Here is a 20,475-nt window from a genome sequence, read left to right as displayed (position 1 = left end):
GGGATCTCAGGCGCAGACCGTGGTCAACTGGTAAAAGACATACTGATTTTATGAATCTGAGAGAACTTCCCGATGCCCTAGTGCAGAGGTCTCACGCCGATGCGAGCTCTCTGCTTTGTCCTGGGTCTGTGCCTATTGCACATCTCAAACTCCAGGATAGGAGCTTAGCATTGCACTGCAAGAAAAAGTGAATCTGGTATTTATCCACTATGTCAAGAGTAAAAGGAACAAGGTGGCAAGTGAGTATAAATGTGCCCACTGCCTGGAGCTCAGCGGTCTTATGCTGCTTATTCTGTTCGGTAAATAGCCTTTGAGAGACTCAAGAGGGCATAACCCGTGCTTTTCCCTTAAGGGCAAGAAGACCGTAGGCCTCTTACCAGTCACTGGGGCTAAAAGTAAAGAAGGAAGTAGAAATAGATTAGGAAATTATCCTGATTTTAATCTTCAGTAGTGTCCCTTCACCCACTAGTAAAACACGAGCCAGTGAATGTTTGGATCTGGGCAGAAAGCTGCCCCCGCCTCACCCCCAACAAAATATGATTTGTTTTCCAAGTGCATGACACCCCCTGCCCTTCATGACTCTTCAAGAAGATCAGCAACACGTCCTTATAAGGAGACAATATGCTATGGGAAATAAGTCTCATAAAAACAGAGAGTGCATGATTCCACTTGAAGGATGTATCTAAAGTAGTCAAACTCACAAAAGCAAAGAGTGAATGGTGGCTTCCAGGGGCTGGGAGCAAGGAGAAGAGGGGACGTGCCGATCGACAAGCATTAATTTCAGTTAAGCTAGATGAATAAGCTCTAGAGATTTGCTGTACAACATTGTGTCTGCAGTCAGCAGCAATGTACACTTGAAAATTCGTTAAAAGGGTAGATTTATGTTAAATGTTCTCTCCAAAATAAGATAAAACAGACAGTGAAAGACAGCATCGTGTAGTGGCATGCATGAATCCTCTATAACCAACTGGTCACAGTTCTGTTACTAGGGAGCCTACAGCTCTGGCAAGCTCTCTCCTGTCTCTGAATCACCTGGCATCTGCATTGAAAGACAGTTATGAGGATTCAACTTGACAGTGTGTGTAAAGTTTTAAAATAATGTCTAGCACATAATAGGTAGTCAGTAAATTATACACATGCAGACACACATTCACATATGATTTCATAAACCTAAACAGTGTATTCTCCAAACCATTTTCTATGGAAACCACTCTCAACCAACCTGAGAAAAATTGTTTCCACTATTGGAAAAAAACAGTGTGTTTTATTGGGAGAAGAAACCGAGGTTGAGAGAGACGAAGCAACCAAATTCAAGCCTATAATTAATAAATGGCAGAGATGGGATTTGTAGCCTAGAACAGGGCTCAGTAAGTCACCATCTGCCAGCCCAATTCAGCCAGCCGTCTGTTTTGTAAATAAAATCTTTTTGGAACACATGCCCATTCATTATTATTGTGTGCAGCCACCTCGATGCCACATCGGCAGAGCTGACTAGTTGCTACAGACACAGAATGACCTGCAGAGCCTCAGGTATTTCTCATGTGACCTTCTAAGGAAAATTTGCTGATCCCTGGTCCAGCACAGACCAGGAAGAACGTATAGCAGACAGATTGGAATAAGCCCTCCCTCCACCAATTTTCAGAGAGACTTGGGTAATTTAACTGTTCTAGATGCCAGCTTCTCATGTAAAAAAAAAGACCCAACCTTGAATTTCAACTTGATAAACAACTGTGGTGCATACTTAGAAGCTCAGCAGATATCTGAGTATTATATCCTTAGAAGCAAAACTTGACACCGAACTGGAGTGCTTATAATTTATTTTCTGTTTCTGCTTTACCCTTCAGTTCTGTATGATTTTTATTGCTGGTTTATATCTTGAAAGTTCTCTTGGGCACCACAGTTACATTGAAGGTGCTTCCAAACACTGCCATTCTTGATTCTGAGACTCTGTGAGGATTGAGTCACCAGCCTTCTTTTTCTGTCTGTTTGTAGCTTTCTCTGGAGACTCCGTATCAAGAAGAGCACAGGGCAGTAGGAGTGAGACATTATCACTAAGTCAAATCAGATGGAGGCAAATGAAGAAGGAAAGAGATTAATGGACTTACTATTTACACCACATGATAACCCAGGGATTTGCAGTTTCCATTCAAAGGGGAGAAGTTGAGCTTGGAAGATGCTCAACTTATATAGCCTTGTGATAACTTTGCCATGGAAAAGATTTACACTTCTACCTTTTGCCTTTTTTCTGGACAAATGGGATTGCATGTTACATGCTTGATTTAAGACTATTTAAATTCTTCTAAATTTAGGACTCTCTCCCCTTCCTTCACCATTCATTATAATAAATTTGCACAAAATCAAGGGCAGGTGCAAACTGATTCAGGTCATTTGTTTCTCTGAGATCCAAGCTGCTCCTCCTCCACAGAACTTCAGGTAAGACACCTGTTTTTGGATGTTTTTTTCCCTGGCTGCCAAATTGGAAAAGAAAAATTGAGTCCCAGCTCCTTCATTTGCTGAGAGTGTGACTTCAGTCAAGCTACTGTGTGTCAGTCAATTTCCTTAGAAGTAAGGTAGCAATAAAACAGTAGTCTTTTCGTGTTTGCTGTGGGAATTAAACCCTGCCATTATAGTGATACATATATCCCTGCATCATGCCTGGAAAACTTTATTGATTTTCATAACTTAACAGGAACTTCCAAAATCCTTTAATTCCTGATTTCTCAACCTGGGTGTACATAGAGGAGCTTTCTGGGGACCATGGAAGTAATGGCCTTATGGAACCTTCTCTGTTCATGTTCATCTTCTCGGAAGAAATCCCATAGCTTTAATAAGAGCCTAAGGCCTCTGACCTACAGGTCAAAGGTAGAATTCTAAGTAGTCTCAGAGAGCCCAGGAATTCTGTGAGTGTACAACCATAGCTAGTTACTCCGCACTTTACAGAATTTAACTTTTTAAAAGTAAAACTAATGAAAAAGCACTTCGTAATGTGTAAAAGGCAACAAAAGTGCTTAATAAAATAAATAATTACACATTTGTGGCACTGATGAGCCAGCTAAGTACATTTAGGTGACACTTCTGTGGAGGGAAAGCTAATTCATTATAATTTAACAGCACTTAACAAACCAGGTAATAAAACATAATTGGTAGAAGCCTTCTAGAAGCATGTCTCATATCGCCAAAAAAGCCCTCGTTATTTAATGCTGTGTGTCTTATTCAGTTCAGCATTTTGCCACTTCTCCTGGGAGGCAGCAGGAATTGAGTCCTCAACGTCGTGCTCAGGGGGCCACTTTATTTCAGTTGAGTTTATCATAAGCATACGCAGCCTGGTGTGAAAAGCTTCCCTGTTTGCCAAGCCGAAGGAAGTGTTCCGCTTGCCGTGGGTGCTGGTGGTGGCTGTGGAGCTGGGAGTGGAGGTGAGCTGGTCCGGGGGGGTTGCAGCCAGAGAATGATCTCCAGCCTCACCTGCCCACTCTAGTCCTTAAAGGTGATGGGGGAGGGGTTGCCATCCTTTCTCGGAGCCCCTGCTATTCTGAAAGCTGTCCCCAGACCAAGCATTCTATCACGGGAGTGTCCCAAGTGGTTTTCTGAAGCCCCCACAGCTCTCTGACAAGCCGTACGGTGTGTGTGGGAGGACAGAGGTCCTCACCGCCTCCGACGGGGCCGCACTCTGGAGCTCCATCAGGGAAAGGTTTGTCTATAGCTTCGGCCTCCCAGGAGGAGAACACGCCACGTGCCACCTCCACTGGCCTCTGCCAGGCCTCTCGGGTGGGAGGCCCTAGCCGCTCTCTGGGACACTCCTCTGTGGCAGGAGGTGAAGGGTCCCCCCCTTTGGCCCCGTTTGTGACCTGCCAAGCTGAACGTCACATGTGAGGGTGGCAGTTCTGTAAGTGCAGGTGGAACCTGATGCTCCTCTTCCAGCTCAGTGCCGCCAGGAGAAGGCCAGGCAGCTGACCGCCTCATTAGTTTTCCCAAGAAGCAAGTCCATTTTGCTCTTTCTATTTATTTTCTCATCATATGAAGAAAGGGTAAAATTCCCATGATTATGACCTTGACTTTGCCCATAACAAAACAATAACATCACCATTTTTGTGCTAATAGTATGGGGAAGAAATAGTGTTTTTCTGGAAATATTGCAAAAAAAAATAGTGTGTTTTTCCAGTTCATTTTGTCACAAAAAGGTCTGTTCGCTAAGATGTAGAAACATTTGAAAAACAAAACCTGTCATCGTCATAACTGACACAGGAACAAATGGAAGGGTTCTAAATCCTGGTTATTTCCTCTAAGTAGGCTCGCAAGTCCAGAGACTGAACTTCTCCTGAGACCACCTACCGATATGTTCAATTGAATCTGTTTTTGGAAGCTTAGGAGAGACTATTAGTTCCAACAGGGATTATTTTTAAATCTTCAGAAGTCTTGGACACTCTGTAGATGTCTTAACATTTTCATTTTTAGGTTAGTGCGGCAGCACAGTGACCATGTGGCTGGGGGGCAGCAGTTCTGGGGTCCTGCAGACGCGGGTGTCCATTCTGGCTGATGACGGCTGGGTCAGGCTATTCAATCCACCCGGGGTCCCGGTGGCCCCCAGAAAGCATGCCGATGATAGTGTGTATAGGAGAATGTCAGTGGCAACAGGCACTGAGCGCACGAAGCATATGAGGAAGTGTCACTTGATTCAATCTGCTGTTTATTTTAAAGGGAGCGTGGTGCCCCGCCTCCGTCACTGCTGGTGCAGCTGCAGGCGGAGGGCGTGTCTGCAGGACAGCAGCAGCGACGTGAGCCGCCCCTGGGATGTGAGGGTGCGTCCCCAGTCCTCTGCCCCCAGTTCCTCCCCCCACTTCTTGCCACAGGGAGACAGTGATGGTCAGAGCACCAGCCTGGGACACACAGCAGAAACCATTTGAGGAAGGTAGAGCTGTGCTACCAGGCTTGAACCCCTGTGTATCTACGGACTGTTGGGTGACAGAGAAATAAACGTCCATCTACGTTAAGGTTGCTGCCTTGTCTTTCTTTTTTCTTTTCTCTCCCTCTCCCATACCCTCCCCTCTCCCTCCCGTGTCCTGCAGCCTAGGCTGTGCTCTATTACAAGGAAGTCCAAACACCAGAAACAAGGAGAAGAATAATCAGAGAAGCCTCAGTTTTCCTTTTCTGAATGAACCCACCTATTAGGGAGCCATTAAAATACTTACCAAAAGTATGAAACGATATGAAATAATGCTTAAAATGTTACATTAAATTTAAAAAGCAAAACCAAGAATCATAAATATTTTGAAGCACCCAAATGAGGAGGGAAAAAAGAGAACTGTAAGGGAATACAATAACTATACTTGTGTTGGCATATGAATAAGAGCATTGTGCCATTTTTCATACTAAGAAATATTTTTAAACTTTTCCAAGGAAATGGTCAATCTGATAAGGATTTCTTTGTGAAGGTGTACATCACACACTGGTTTTATTGAAGAGGAATTAGCATCCAGTGGTAGGTGAGCAGCTAAATAAATTATATGAAGCAAAATAATGAAATACTATATAATGCAGTATATTAGTTTGGTAGGGTTGACATAACTAAACGCAACCAACTGGGTGGCTTTAACAACAGAAATGTATTTCTCATATTTTGGAGGCTGCAAGTCCATGATGAAGGTGTGAGCAGGTCTGGCTTCTCCTGGGGCCTCCCTCCTCGGCTTGCAGACGGCCGCCCTCCATAGTCATTCTCTGTGCATCTGTCCCTCGTGTCTCTGTGTGTTCCAATTCCTCTTTGCCTAAAGACACCAAGCAGATTGGATTAGAACTCATCTGTTGGTCTAATTTACCTTAATCACCCCTTTGAAGGCACTCTCTGCAAATGCAGTCACATTCTGTGGTACTGGGAGTCAGGACTTGAACACACGATTTTGGGGGGTGGGAGGCACAAGCTAGCCCATGACACACAGCGTTAGAGGTCATGCTGGGAAGAATGCTTACCAGCATGGGGAAAGGGTGATGGTGTAAATAGGAAGTGAAAAAATGAGTTAAAGATCATTTATATCATGTAAACTCAAATTTATAGAAAATAATGTATATAGAAGTAAGCCTCCCGTCAGGATAGCATCTGTCATTTGATCTCTCTCAATATACAGAAACAGGATTCACACACATTTCAAGACCTGTGGAACTGAAATAAACTGACAGCCGATAGTGACACATACATTATCCTTTCAAGGAGAGTAAATTTGCCATCCTAAATGGTGATAAAGGTGTTATTATAAAATTAGCATAAAGTTTGTGTGCATCCGAAGTATACTGAAGGGGAATTCATCAGCTTACGAATGTTAACTGTCTCTGATAGGGGTTTTATTCAGTGATTTTTATTTGCTTCTTTACATTTTTCTGTATTTTTCCAAATCTTTACAGTGAATGAATATTACCTTTATAGTCGGAAAAATAGCAAACAGTTTTTTTATAAAAGAGAATCAAATATGATATGGTTCAGGAATGGCAGACTCAAGTCAGGACTGTGGCTACCCCAATATTAAAAAAGATAAGAAACTTAGCAATTCAAGCATTTGATGAACATGCACATGAGCAAGGCTCTGAGCCACTTTTCTAGAATTTGGGGATAGTGTGATTTTCAAGAAAATATTCTTTACTCTTCCATGTTGAAAATACTGATGCATCAATTTTTAAAGAATTGTGTGTGGACACAGGGACAAACAGGCTCCTGTGTTGGAGGTGTGCGAAGCTATAGAGAAGTGGCAGCATTTGAACTCAGCCTCGAAGAATGAGTGGGAGTTTGACAGGTGGAAGGAGTGAGATTCCAGGGAATGGGGTGGAATTTAAAAAAGGCTCCAGGTGTGTGGGGGCGAGGATGCTACCTGGGGAGCTTCACAGGCCAGTACCTGCAGTGAGGGTCCTGCTCGCCAGACGGGAAGTGAGGAAGGCAGGGTGGGGAGTCTAAGTGCTAAATACCACGCGAGGGAGTTGTGCGTTATCATACAGGCATTCCACGTGGACGGGAGGCCTGCAGTGCGGAAATAGCGCGATTCTGATATAATAGAGGCCAAGCCTGAGGTACTGGCAGCAGAATGAAAGGAGGGAACAGAAGCCAAGCGGTTTCCGAGGAGGTAAAGCTTCAGGTTTATCCAGGAGGTGAGGGGATGACAGGGTAGGGATCAAGGATGCCTCTTAAATCTTGCCTGGGCAACTGAGCAAATAGTCATACTGTGAGTCAAAGAGAAAATGCTGGAAAAAAGAAATTTGAGTACCATGGGAAATCACGTGCCTAAGGCCCTCAAAGTGCTAGGGTGGCCCGAGGTTCCCCTCCTAGGCCCGTCCATCGGCCGTGACTGAGTGCTGGACAGCCCGACCCCGTATCTGCTGCGTGGGGCCAGACGCCCTGCAGAGACAAGTCCACAGCCTGCCTTTCTGCTTCTTCCCTGGACATTTTTTTAGGCATTTTCACCAATCACTTGCAGCCCCCGGCTTTGTACCGTGTTGCCCTCTAACGCTCCTAAGAAGTAAGAAAATCAGCGCAATTCAGTGTAATAAAGAGCAACAAAAACAGAGAGAAACAGAAAAGAGAAAAAATAAACAGCCATATTAATACACAAACACAGGGATGAAATCATCGCCAAGCAACTAAGAAAAACCTTTAGCCTAAGTTTAGCACGATCCAATCCAACTAAAACAATCCGACTTAAACTGGCCCTGAAGGTGGCATCTGCCCTTCAAGGCAGGAAGCACTTCGTGTGGAGAATCACAGGTAAAGGCCCCATGATGACTTTCCGAGGCCAGCCCTAGGCACACGGCTCGGCTTGGCAGTGAGAAGCGCCCCGCCGGACACGGGCAGTCGTAGCACGATCCCTTCCCTGCTGCCTCCCGCAAAGATCACCGCACACACACAGCTACAAAAAACCTACACCAAAGGCCTGATGATTTTGCTCCATTGTGCAATTGGTGCTCTATGATGCACCAAATAAACTCTTTCCCAAGACATGATGTCATTTAATCCTCACAGGAATCGCAAGAGTCAAGTGTTTAGTGTAGTTATTCTATAGACGGTGGCCCCAGCTCCAAGGTTAGGCTTGTCCGGGGACTCACATGCACACACGCACATACACACACACGTGTGCGTGGCCGCAGGGTCCCAGCGAGAAGAGCCCGTTGAGCCCCTTGGAGTGAGGGTGGTGCATCTCACCTTCACGCTGGGTGCCCCGCACAGCCCCCGGCCCGAGAGCGGCGTGGGAGGGACGAGGGGACTCAGGGAGTGACTAGCAAAGAGAGAAACGTCTGTATTTTTACCAGTGATGCTATTTCTTAAAAGAGAATGTAGCATTTTTAGTCAGCATGTTAACTCTGGACATCTTCAATTGCTTAAGGAAGAAAGGGAGGATTCTTTTCATCCTCAACGGCCTGACATCATCTGAGCACGGCCTCGCTTCCCCTTTACAACTGCTCAGTGCCTCTTCGGTTTTATGTTAGCTTTGTGCTGAAAATTGAAATTGGAATATTAGAACTCAGTCGGGGAGCACACTAATTTAATTAAATATTAAAAGCCAGCTGGTTTTATGTTATGTGGGCAAATTAGAGAATTAATGATTTGGTGCACTTTCCTGTTCCTGTCAGGCTACAAGAACATGAAGAATAGCTCATTCTTACCCAGTTACAAAAGGTGAGATTGAAAAATTAGGCCTGCTTTATTAAAGCGTTTCCATCAGGGGCCTTTGAGACTGGGCAGCATACGTATGTATAAAACACCTCGGAGGGCACAAGCCCCGGGCCTGCAGGAAGGCCGCCGAGAGGCCCTATTTGCAGGCGTCTGGGGGAAAGCCTCACCGGGGAAAGCGACCCCCCTCAAGACCCTCAAAGTGTTACCTTTTTAGCAGCCTGGCTCTGCGTCCACTGGGTGCCTGGTGATGCCGGCCGACTCTGCACGCCTAGCAGCTCCTGGGAGACTGGAGGAGTTTGTCCTCAGAAACACAGTGTGCAGTGGGGCGGTAAGAGTGACCTGCCGTTAGTGGAGATACTTTCAGCCCTTGGCAATCTGGCAATCGCGTACTGCGCTGAAGATGTCCCAGATTCCCGGTCCTGTGAGTGCACACCACAGGCACGCGCACGCACACAGGCACACGCATGCACAGGCACACGCACACAGGCACGCGCATGTACACAGGCACGCACATGCACACAAGCACGCGCATGTACACAGGCTCACACGTACACAGGCACGCGCATGCACAGGCACGCGCATGTACACAGGCTCACACAGGCACGCGCATGCACACGTACACAGGCACGCGCATGCACACACGCACACAGGCACGCGCATGTACACAGGCTCACACACGTACACAGGCACGCGCATGCACACAGGCTCACACAGGCACGCGCATGCACACAGGCACGCGCATGCACACACGCACACAAGCACGCGCATGTACACAGGCTCACACGTACACAGGCACGCGCATGCACACAGGCACGCGCATGTACACAGGCTCACACAGGCACGCGCATGCACACGTACACAGGCACGCGCATGCACACACGCACACAGGCACGCGCACGCACACAGGTACGTGCACGCACACAGGCACGTGCACGCACCCACACAGTGCCGCAGGGGGGAGAGCAGAGAGCACTGGGTTTACCACACGGCCAGACACCAGACACCAGGCTCGGTGTCCTCCTTTTTCAGAGTTATGACTGCTTCTCGTACCCCAGATCTTCTTTGTTTTCCTCTTACACTCCTTTCCCTGGTCACCTTTTGCACTAGAATATTGAGACTAGGGCTTTGTGAGGGGCTGCGTGTTGAAGGGAGAGGTGCTGCGGGACTCAGAACAAGTCCCGTAACCTCTCTGTTTCCCAGTGTTCTTCTCTGACACAAAGGAGTTGGGCTAAATAGTGATAATTATTATTATTTCTGCCTCTAAAAAGATGATGGTACGCGCTTTAGTTATGAGTCCTGAGCTCCGGGGGCCGCCCTTCGCTGGGCGCCACTCGTGGGCTGCGTCCGGCTGCGGGCCGTCTGGAGCTGGGCCCCGCGAGGGAGCCGGGGCGGCTGGGACTCTGCTCCTGTGACCCGGGGCCTCCTCTCCAGGGCTCTCCACACCACCTCACTGTGGTCTCGCAGCAGCGCCGCTAGACGTGTGAGGAGGAGGCTCAGGGTTCCAGGACTGCAGGCAGACACCCGCTGTCAGGTCCAGAGCTTGCACAGCAACCCACTTGCCAAATACTCTTGGTTGGAGCAAACCATAGTTTCCGTTCATGTTCGAGGGGCAGAGACCCTGCCAGGGTATGAACATGAGGCGCAGTTCTCCGGGACCACCAGCGTAACCGATTCTCCCAGTACATTCAGAAATATCCTGCTAATTCAGTATACCTCCTACATGGAGAGCTATTCCTAAGATCATGTTTTAAATAGCTGTATTTTTTTAAAATGACCATGACTCACAAAATTATTTTGCCTGGAGGTTGTGTCATAGTTTCCCATTCATGAAGAAAACTCCTTTTCAATACTTACCCACACGACTAGAACCACTTGGCTTGCTTAAAATGACTCACAACTTGATTATTTTAGGTGGGTAAAGCTTTGGCCAATTTCCAGCAAACGGTTTTAACTTGCCTTAACGAAGGGATAAAGCCCTGTGCGTAGGGTCATGCATCCCTTACTTGACTCGAAGGTAACTCCTCGTTAGAGCAGAGTCAGATCTAGCCCCACAGCCTCACTTCTCTGAGTAGCCAGTCATCTTTCTCAATTGCATGTCTGATTGTATTACGTCTCTGGGCTCCCCATTTTTGTGTGCATAAAGCCTATAACTTTTAAGGTGACTTTCACCATTACCCATGCTCCCCCATCCCCTCATCCATATCCCTCTTTGTGGTTTGAAGATTTTCTAGTTATTTGCCAAGTCTCAGTCTGTAGGGTGCTTGTTCTGGGAAGCTGCACCAGTCAACGCTGTCAGATTACAGGCGTCACATGCATATCCCCGGAACCCTGAACTACCCCTACGCCAGCACTTCCCACCGTGTTAGGATGCTGTTTATGCTCTGCACCTTTCTCTGCCACTAAAGTCTACTGGGGTGACAGACACTGTGTTTATTTGGTTTATTCTTGTATCCATAATACTTGATGTGGCCGTAGGAAAGCCATGAACGCTTGCTGAGTGAGAGGTGGACGGACTCATCTCAGGGCAACACGTCAGTGGCTCGGCAGGTGTGGCTCCCCAGACTCGAGTCTGCAATTCAGAAGTGGTATTTGGTTTTCTTATTGACTTTCTCTCTTCTGTCTCCCAAACCTCAAGTCTCTCTTTTCATAATGTGAACAGTAATGAATACAAGCCCTTTCAGGATATTTTTTTAAAAGGGAGTGCTTTTAAATCCATACAGATCTAATCGGTGGATTTAGAAAGAGTACTAAAGGATAGTGAATAATCAATCAATCAATCAGACAATGCCCAGAGGTTACCAAGGCAACGGGAGGGATCCACCTGGCAGGGAGTCTTTTCAGACCACTTAGTTTTATCCTGACGTGTGTTCTTTATTTGTGTATGTGTCGGTCCATCCCAGGATGCATCCTTTTCCTCCCAACAGGGATGCTTTGCTCTCATGGCATCACTAGGCCGTAGCGACTGTGAACGTCACTCATGAACTATCAAGAGGTAGTTTGCTTCTTGTGGTTTTTCGGGTCACTGTCTGGACAGGGAAATGTTGGGCATGGTCCTGGGCTTTATTAGATTTCCTGTGCGTGGTGTTTTGCTGGGACTGTCGTGACAAGGCAGCACTAATTGGGTGACTTCAGCGACAGAGATGCAGTGTCTCCTGGGCTGGAAGCAGGGAATCAAGATGGAGATCTGGGCAGGGTTGCCCCCCTCTGAGGGCTGGGAATGGGGATCTACAGGGAATCCCATGCTCTCGGCCACGGCAGGCTGAAGCCAACCACTGTTCATGGCACTCTTAGCCACAGACTGGCTTAGTTATGGCCGTGCAGCCGAATGAGATGGCAAGAGATTCTCTGACATTTGTGGGAAAGTTCCTTGCTCTCAAGAAGAGTTGAGTGACAAACTTTTTCTGTACAGAGGCAGACAGAATATTTTAGACTTTGTAGACCTTTGCAGTCTTTGTTGTAATTATTCAACTGTGCTCTTGCAGCGTCAAAACAGTCGGAGACCATATGTCAGTGGATGAGCATAAGATCCGATATAGCTTACTTTATAAAATCATGTAACAGGCTGGGTTTGGCCCATGGTCCCTGACATGGTGTGAGAAGATGCTGTTTCTTCCATTCTGAGGTTGAAGCTGACACTCAGAGGGGGACAGGGACAAAGAAAACTGAGAAAGTAAGCTGCAGCTCTACTCAGACCAAGCCTAATTACAAGTCTAACTCTGGACTCTTTGTCAATCACTTCTATAAATGCTCTTACTTTTCTAAGCTGGTTTGGGATAAATTTTCTTATATTTACAGCCAAAGCACTTGAGCTGTTAAGGTAATTCAGTGAGGCCAAAATCATACAAAAAATCAAGGGCAAACATGAAAGCATCAGCTTGCCTCCTGGGGCTGATTAATCCTTCCTAAAATGAGAATTTTTAGTTGGAACTTGAGACAACTAAAATATGCATAGATGCAGTAGGCATTGCTACTTGGAAAAAAAATATGTGACAACTTAGGAATCTTTGAATCAACTTCTTTGAAATAAGCAAACAAGAAAATATCTGTAACGTAAGTTAGATGTCGAGTTTTTCCGTGTAATTACCTGCCCCAGAGCGCGAACGCCAGTGTCCCAAACAATCTCAACGTGCACTTGGTGACGGCTGACTTCTCACTTCAAAATCTCCTTTGTTTTTTGAAGTGAGGTTAAAAATATTTTTACTAACCATGATAAAAAGAAATATTCACTTTTATGTTCCTTTATGTTAAGAAAATCAAGCAGACATCCTCACCCAAGATAAGTCACAGGTCAGAGAGAATATTTTTGCTTTTTAAGATTACTGCCAGCATATAGCTGTGTTCTAGGGGTGGAAAAGAAGAGTGAGCGAACTACAAACCAGTTTGCTATTTGAAAGATAAAGGAACTCAGGGGAAACAAAAATAATGGGGATACTTTTTTTTTTTTTTTACCCAGTCTTAAAGTGCCTGTGGTCTAATAGCTGTGGAGAGGACAATTCGTTGAAATCTTTCTTGAAATGCAAAAAGAAATGCCAGGTGAAAGTCTCCTGGATGGGGCATATGCTTATCACATATGAAGAAAGCATTTTAGCTGGAAAGTGCTCAAGGTACACACATCATGAAAAGAGATACCACTCCTGACAACTTTAGGAAGCAGCCCACAAATGAATGAAGACGAGCGGTAGCAGTTTTACCTTTAGACTTTGAGCTTCAGGGTATATCTTGAAGATTTAGACAAAGTCATTGCAGAAGGGCCCTGGAAAGTCAGTGATCCTGAAATAAACTGTCTTTCGGAAGTGATTGTAACACAAAGATCAAACAGAAGGTTCTACAGATTTTCAGGAAGAAATAGTTGGTAGGTTATTTATGAATGGACTCTTTCAGGGAGCTGCTTGCCAGTCTCTGTGTCTGGCCCAGCAAGGTGGCCTCAGCATCCCCTTCAAGTCATGATCTTTGCATGGCTTTTTTCCCAGGAGCTTCACCCTCTAGACGCATTAACAGTAAGTTTTGGAGAAATGCACTGTGCATATGAGCATTCCAAGACATAGCTTTGCAACTGTGATTTTTAAGACTGAACAGAATTATTAATTGAAGAAGCTAAACATGCTCTAAGAAAAAAGTGTAATCATGCCTGGAGCATTCAGGCTTTAGCTGTAGTGTTTGCTGGAATAAAGCCACTGATGACAGTGTTTCAGTGCACCTGTTGGGACCTCTTTCTCTCCATTTCCCCCTTTCTTGCCAAAGAAAAAACACCTGAATTCTGCTCAGTCTCATTTGGGAAATAAAGGGAAAGTGTCCATGTGCTTAACCGATTGGTATTTTGCAAATGTATTAATTGCTGGGCTCCCTAGAGTGTCCATCCCATCAGAAAGCATGGGTGGAGTGCACCTCGGTATTGTGAACTGGGCTAGACTAGGAAATTCTGTAATCTGAATGGTAAGGTGCCCGTATACATTTGTAAAATGATGATTCCCCTCCTGCTCACTCCCCATGTTCCACCCTCCTCCCCCACCTCCCTCCTCCTTCCTAAGACAGCAGGGCTGCTGAATACCAATGAGGCAATTCTTGACCTTACCCCACTCATTTATTTTCAGGCAATTAATTCAACTTTCTAACATCTAGCCAGAATGTTATGCAGGTAATTTGTGGGTCTGCTTAATTTCTCAGGACCCTGTGGTTCTCAGCCAGCAAAGCTCATTGTGAAGATGAGCTACTCCAGCTGGTAGGCAAGCCTGATCTCCACGGGCAGTACCATCCCTTCATAAGACCACTGAGTCTTTGAGCTTGGCAGGCTTCCCTTGGGGCTCGCTTCACTTTCTGCTAACAAATGGCTTTCGCAGCTTCTAGAAGCTTTGCCTCCAGGTCTCATTTTCTCCCCTGAAGGACACCAGGCCTGATGACATCATTAACAGTTTTTCAACAATGTCACAGGGCTGTGGGCGCCTTTGCTGGCTCTCAGATGTGTATTTGTGGCCAAGGCAAGCCAGCACATACCCTCATCCTTCCTGAAAGCATCTTGGAGTTTTTATTTAGTGGCAAAATAAGGCAAATGAGAATATAAGGTGGTGAAATTCAGTTAGTGTAGATCTCTAAGGATGATTTTTCTTCACAGTACAGTACTCTTTCTGGTAGATGGTTTTATGCATTTTAACGATTGTAGAGTCATGTAACTACTAACACAATCTCATACCTCCAAATTCCCTTGTCCTACCTCTGTGCAGCCAGCACCTCTCCCCAGTCCTAACCTCTGGCAATGGCTGATTGGTTCTTTGTATATATACTTGTGCCTTGTAGCCTATTGAATTTGTCCTTTTCCATCATTCTCAGGCATTTGAGATTCATCCATGCTGTTGTGTAATCAGTTCCTTCCTTACAATTGCTGAATTGTTTGTTTATCCATTCACCGGTTGGTGGGTGTGAGGGTTGTATCTAGTTTTAAATTATTGTAAATAAGGCTGTTATAAACATTTGCATACAGGCTTTTGTGTGACCATAGTTTTCTTTTCTCTTAGGTAAATATCCAGGAGTGGAATTTCTGGATCATATGGTGAGTGAGTGTTTAACTTTACCAGAAACCATCAGATTGTGTAGTGGCTACACTGTTTTGCATTTCCTCCAGCAATGTATGTGAGTTCAATTGCTTTCCATCCTTGTTAGCATTTGGAATTGTCTGTTTTGTTTTGTTAGTCATTCAAATAGATGTGTAGTAGTACCTATTATGGTTTTTTAATTTCTCTAGTGATGACTTATATTGAACATCTTCTCGTGTGCTTAATTATCATCCTTGTATCTTCTTTGCCGAAGTGTCCATTCAAATCATTTCCATTTTTTAATGGGGTTGTTTTCTTACTGTTGAGTTTTGAGAGTTCCTTATATATTGCACCGATAAACCTCTTATCAGATACTTGAATCACAAAAGTTTTCTTCCAGTAAATGGCTTGTCTTTTAATTAAAAGACACAACAGTGTCTTTCTCAGAGTCAAAGGTGTAAATTTTGATGATGACCAGTTTATCAATTTTTTTCTTTTGTGCATCATGATTTTTGAGTCATATCTTGGAACTCTTTGCCTAACCTATGATAATAAAGATTTCCCCCTATACTTTCTTTTAAAAGCCTAATGTTACATTTCATATTTAGGTCTATGATCCACTTGAAATTTATTTTTGTATGAAGCGTGAAGTGTAAGTTGAGTTTACCTTTTTGCATGTTCTCTTCCATTGTCATGCTATCACTTGTGTAAAAGGTCGTATTGTAGTTGCCTTTGCACATTTGTCAAAAATCAATTGACTGTATTTGTGTGGATCTATTTCTAGTCTCTATTCTGTTCCATTTGTCTATATGTATATCCTTTCTTCAATACCATGGTATCTTAATTACTGTAGCTTTAGAGTAAGTCTTGGCATCAGGTAGTGTAAGACCTCCAACTTTCAAAACAGTTCTGCCTATTCTAAGATTCTTTGCATTTTGATAAAAGTTACATTGGAGTTTGAAAGGAATAGCATTGAATTTACAGGATAACAGTATTGAACCTTCCAATTCATAAATACAGTATATAGATCTCCTTTTATTTATTTCATGGCTCCTTTACTGTATATTAATTGACCATATATGCATGGGTTTATATCTGGACTCTCTACCCTGTTACATTGATCTATGGGTCTGTTCTTGTGTAGGTACCATACTGTTTTGATTAATGTAGCTTTGTAGTATAGCTTGAAATCAGAGAGTGTAATATGCCCAGCTTTGTTCTTCTGTGACAGGATTGCTTTGGCTATTTGGGGTCTTTTTTATGGTTCCATATGAATTTTAAAACTATTTGTTCTAGTCATTGAAAAATGTTGGTATTTTGATAGGGATTGCATTGAGTATGTAAATTGCTTTTGGCAGGGTAGTTGTTTTGGCATTATTAATTCTTCCCATTCATGAGCATGGGGTAGATTTCTACTTACTGATGTCTTCTTTACTTTCTCTCATGAGTGTCTTATAGTTTTCAGAGTATAGGTCTTTTACTTCCTTACTTAGGTTTGTCTATAGGTATTTGATTCTTTTTGATTTTGCCTATTTTCTTGAGGAATACTGATCAGTAATGTTCTTTCCTTGTAATGTTTTTGTCTGGTTTTTATATCAAGGTAATACTGGCCTCATAAGATTAATTGGTAACTATTGCCTTCTCTTGTATTTTTTGGAAAAAAATTGTGTAAAAATCATATTAATTATTCTTTAAATATTTGATAACATTTTCCAGTAAAATCATCTGAGCGTGGAGTTTTTTTGTTGGAAGACTTTTCACTACAAAACCGATTGCTTTAATAGATTTAAGACTATTCAGGTTATCTATTTCCTCTTGATGAGTTTGTGTCTCTCAAGGGGCTCATCCACTTTAAGTTGTTGAACTTATAGGCAAAGAGTAATTTATAATATAACAGTCTTTTATATTGTGACTTGTAGATATAGCCTCTTTAATTTCTAATATTGGTAATTCATGCATTCTTTCTCTTTTTCTCGGCCACTCCAGGTAGAGAGTAATACATTTTATTGCTCTTTCTCAAGAACCACATTTTTTATTTCATTTATTTCTCTTGTTGTTCTGTTTTTACAGTTTCTTTTCCCCCTTCTTAACTTTATTATTTCCTTTCTCCAGTTGGCATTGGGCTTAATTTGCTATTCTTTCTCTAGTTTTCTTTTTAATGTGTAGGTTTAGATTATTGATTTGAGACTTTCCTTTCTCTCTTTTTGATGTAAGCCTTTCATGCTACATGAACATGGAGCAGAGAATATTTGCGTTGTCATTATTAGGTGGTTAAATCTAAGCACACTGATATGGACTTCATTTAATTTGAGTAGTTTCCTTCAGTTTCATTATGTTTCCCATAGATTCAATTATAAGTAAAACAACAAAGGAAATGTGAATTCTGGTACTGAAGTCATTTGAGTGCTTCATGAATATGACCATAATTTTATCCTGTGGAAGGAGACAAGTGAATGGACTGTAGGCCCTTGGTTCTGTCCACTAGGTGCAAAAGAAGGTTCCTAGGGACATTTTCAGCATCAACTGAATCCTGGGGCTGAAAAATTTAAAACTGCAACATATGAAACTTGTAAAAAATGATCCACTTCATCCAGGCTTTAGAATCAACAAGAATTTAATAAAGCTAATCAAATAATTGTAGTTCAATTGCACATAAATTTGAATTGTTTTCCCATTAAAGAGTGCTTGTCTGTAAATTATTGCAGGGAAAGCCATTTTCAAGTTAATGTTTCAACGATTAGAGAATACAAAGGGCATTTTCGTTAATTAGATACCGCTCTCTTTCCTCCTAGTTTATCATCACCTTCGCTAGGTGGAATCAGTTTAGTACTCAAATTTATTGACATGTGTGATTCAATGACAGTATTTGTTTAGAGTTCATCATATACCTGGTGGAATAAACTCATTAAGTGAAATAGTTATGAATAGTTATGGAGTCATCATCTAAAATGAGTCAGTGCTGTTTGCCAGTCATTATAATGAATGTGAACACAGTGGGAATAAAATCTCTCTGAAGGTTACAGGCTTTATATTCTGAAATATGGAAGGCTGCCACTTTCTTTCTATTATTTGAGGGACCCTTGTTCATGGAAAGGACTTGACCTCCTTTTGAGGGGGATTGTTACATGTATTCAGTTGCCATTTTATCAAAGCTACAAACATTCTGTCATGGCATCTTAGAAAGTATGCAAACATGGAAAAGCCAGCATTACCCTGGCTGTTGTTTGTTTGGTAAGTGTTCTGTGTTCAGGAAAGGGTCTGGAGAGGAGCCACCTTTGCAGGTTCTGTTGGTTCCTAAGTAACTGAGACTGTCATGGTGCAAGAAAGCCCTACCTCAAGCCCTCTCTCTGGTTCCTCACTGGTCCCTTACGAATGAGTACTGACACGCAGCATGAAGAAAATGAATTTCACGCTTTTGTTTTTAAGACGTGCCATCCAGACTGGAATTTGTTACTACAATTCTTTTTAGCATTTAAGGACAGAAGTAGGTATGACCCAAATGTGAACACTATTCCCTAGAATAGTGCTCTAAAACTCTGCTTTAGAAGTGTGCAAATACAAACAGTATTCGAGAACCTTACTTGTAACCAATATGTCGTTAGGACATGCATGCTATCTACCAATCAATGTTCACAATCAGGGAGTAGAATCAACAGCAAGAGGGATTGTACTTTGTCAGAGCACAAAGCTATCCCATTTTTCTAGGATTTGATACCAGGTTAGCCCGTTTACAGTTAATACTGTGGAGGAGATACCAGGAGGTAAGAGTGAAACAGTTGATTCAATAATTACTTTGTATTTGTTCCATAATCTGCATTTAAGGACATTTTCCTCTTCCTTTTCCTCTCCCTCCGTCTCCCACTACCTTTCAAACTATCTGACAAATTTGCCAGAACATTTTTTAGATACAGTGATAATCGGAAATATTGAGTATCCTGGGCATATGGAAAAGGTCTGAAGCTTCTTTTAGGTAACGTTTTTCTTCCTCATACTATGAAAAAACATAGTGTATCAAGCAAGTGAATGGCTTGTGCTTTTTGAATCCTTGTTAATAAATATTAGATTTTATTTATTCAAGTGGTAATACTTCATTAGGCATAGAAATTAAATATTGAGCTGACAAGAAATTAAGTGTAACTGATTATGTCTATTAATGAAAAAGGATCAAGGAAAAGCAGGTGAGGAGTATGTTCTATCAACAGTCTTCTCTTTTAGAAAAAGGCCCCCAGGTAGTGTCCGCCTGTCACGCTCTTACTGCTTCTATTCTCTGTATCCCTCCCTCTTTTTCACTCTCTCCTTCCTGGTCTTCCCCGTCCTCCCACTCCCGGTGCCTGTTGTCACACACAGCTGCACATTAATGCCTGTCCCCTCCTGAGATTTCCCTTAATGCTCTTGTCTTCCCTGCAGGGGTGAAAACTGCACTGATTATTTCTCTAAATATTCATGTATCTGATAAGAGACAGTCTTAGTGAGCTAAGTACTGACTGAGTCTCTTGCATAAAAAAATTGAACCAAGAAATAAGCATTCACACTACCATCCAGGTGGGGAAGCACACAAGAGAGAACAATTTACTGCTCCCCAGTCACTCACTCATTCAGTCATTCAATAAATGTATATTTTGGTGGCACAGTGTGCTTAGCAAATGCAAGGTACTGGGGACCTAAAGAGGAATGAATTTCTTTGGGAGATTACAGTGAGTTTTATATTCCATTTTTCTTTGAGAAATCAGGAGAAATTTAGGAACAACAGACTGAAAGTGGAATGAATGAATAACCCGAGGAAGGTGTGGTTTTCAAAATGAAATGTCTGTGACCGTCTGTCCAAAACATTCATTCAGAAGGCATGGGGGCAGGGCCGTGGAGGAGGGATGATGCCCTGAGCCCCAGGGCCCCTGCTGTGCCCACGACCAGGCTTTGCATTTACTGTCTGAAAGATGGGAAGATTCCTGAGGGCAGGGGTTCTTGTCTGTTTTGTTCACTGATACAGGCTAAGAGCCTGAAACAGTATGTGTTAAATAAGCGTGCAAAGAACATTTGATGAAAGAACCGACCTGGGGCTGTAACTTCCCCTCTCTTCCTCTATTTTTTCCTCTGTAAAATAAGGCTCATGAAAGTAACTACCTAGTAGAGTTTGAGCATTAAACAAGGATGTGAAGCCTAGGAGTGTCTGGCACAGAGTAAGGGCTCAATAACTGTTCGTTACGTAGTGCCAGCAACTGTTCACCGTGGGGGTACCCTGCCGGGCACGTGACGGACAGTGAGCACACGGGGGTGGGGGCGGGGGTGGAACTGATGAGCACGCAC

The 20,475-nt window shown here is 43.4% G+C and overlaps 1 protein-coding gene and 1 long non-coding RNA gene across 2 annotated transcripts in view; one reads left to right on the top strand and one right to left on the bottom strand.

Annotated features, from left to right (window-relative positions):
• The window catches only part of PDZRN4 (PDZ domain containing ring finger 4), a 447,294-nt gene that overhangs the window by 92,834 nt on the left and 333,985 nt on the right, over positions 1 to 20,475 (bottom strand). The gene's annotated exons all lie outside the window — the stretch shown is intronic.
• Positions 15,153 to 20,475, top strand: part of LOC118914536 (uncharacterized) — a 50,483-nt gene continuing 45,160 nt past the window's right edge. The window contains exon 1 of the long non-coding RNA XR_005025640.2: positions 15,153 to 15,188. This is a non-coding gene — a long non-coding RNA (uncharacterized LOC118914536). The remainder of the gene's footprint in view (positions 15,189 to 20,475) is intronic.

Source organism: Manis pentadactyla, chromosome 14, assembly GCF_030020395.1.
Source record: "Manis pentadactyla isolate mManPen7 chromosome 14, mManPen7.hap1, whole genome shotgun sequence".
Taxonomy (NCBI): domain Eukaryota; kingdom Metazoa; phylum Chordata; class Mammalia; order Pholidota; family Manidae; genus Manis; species Manis pentadactyla.
This window is presented reverse-complemented; position numbering and strand designations above follow the sequence as displayed.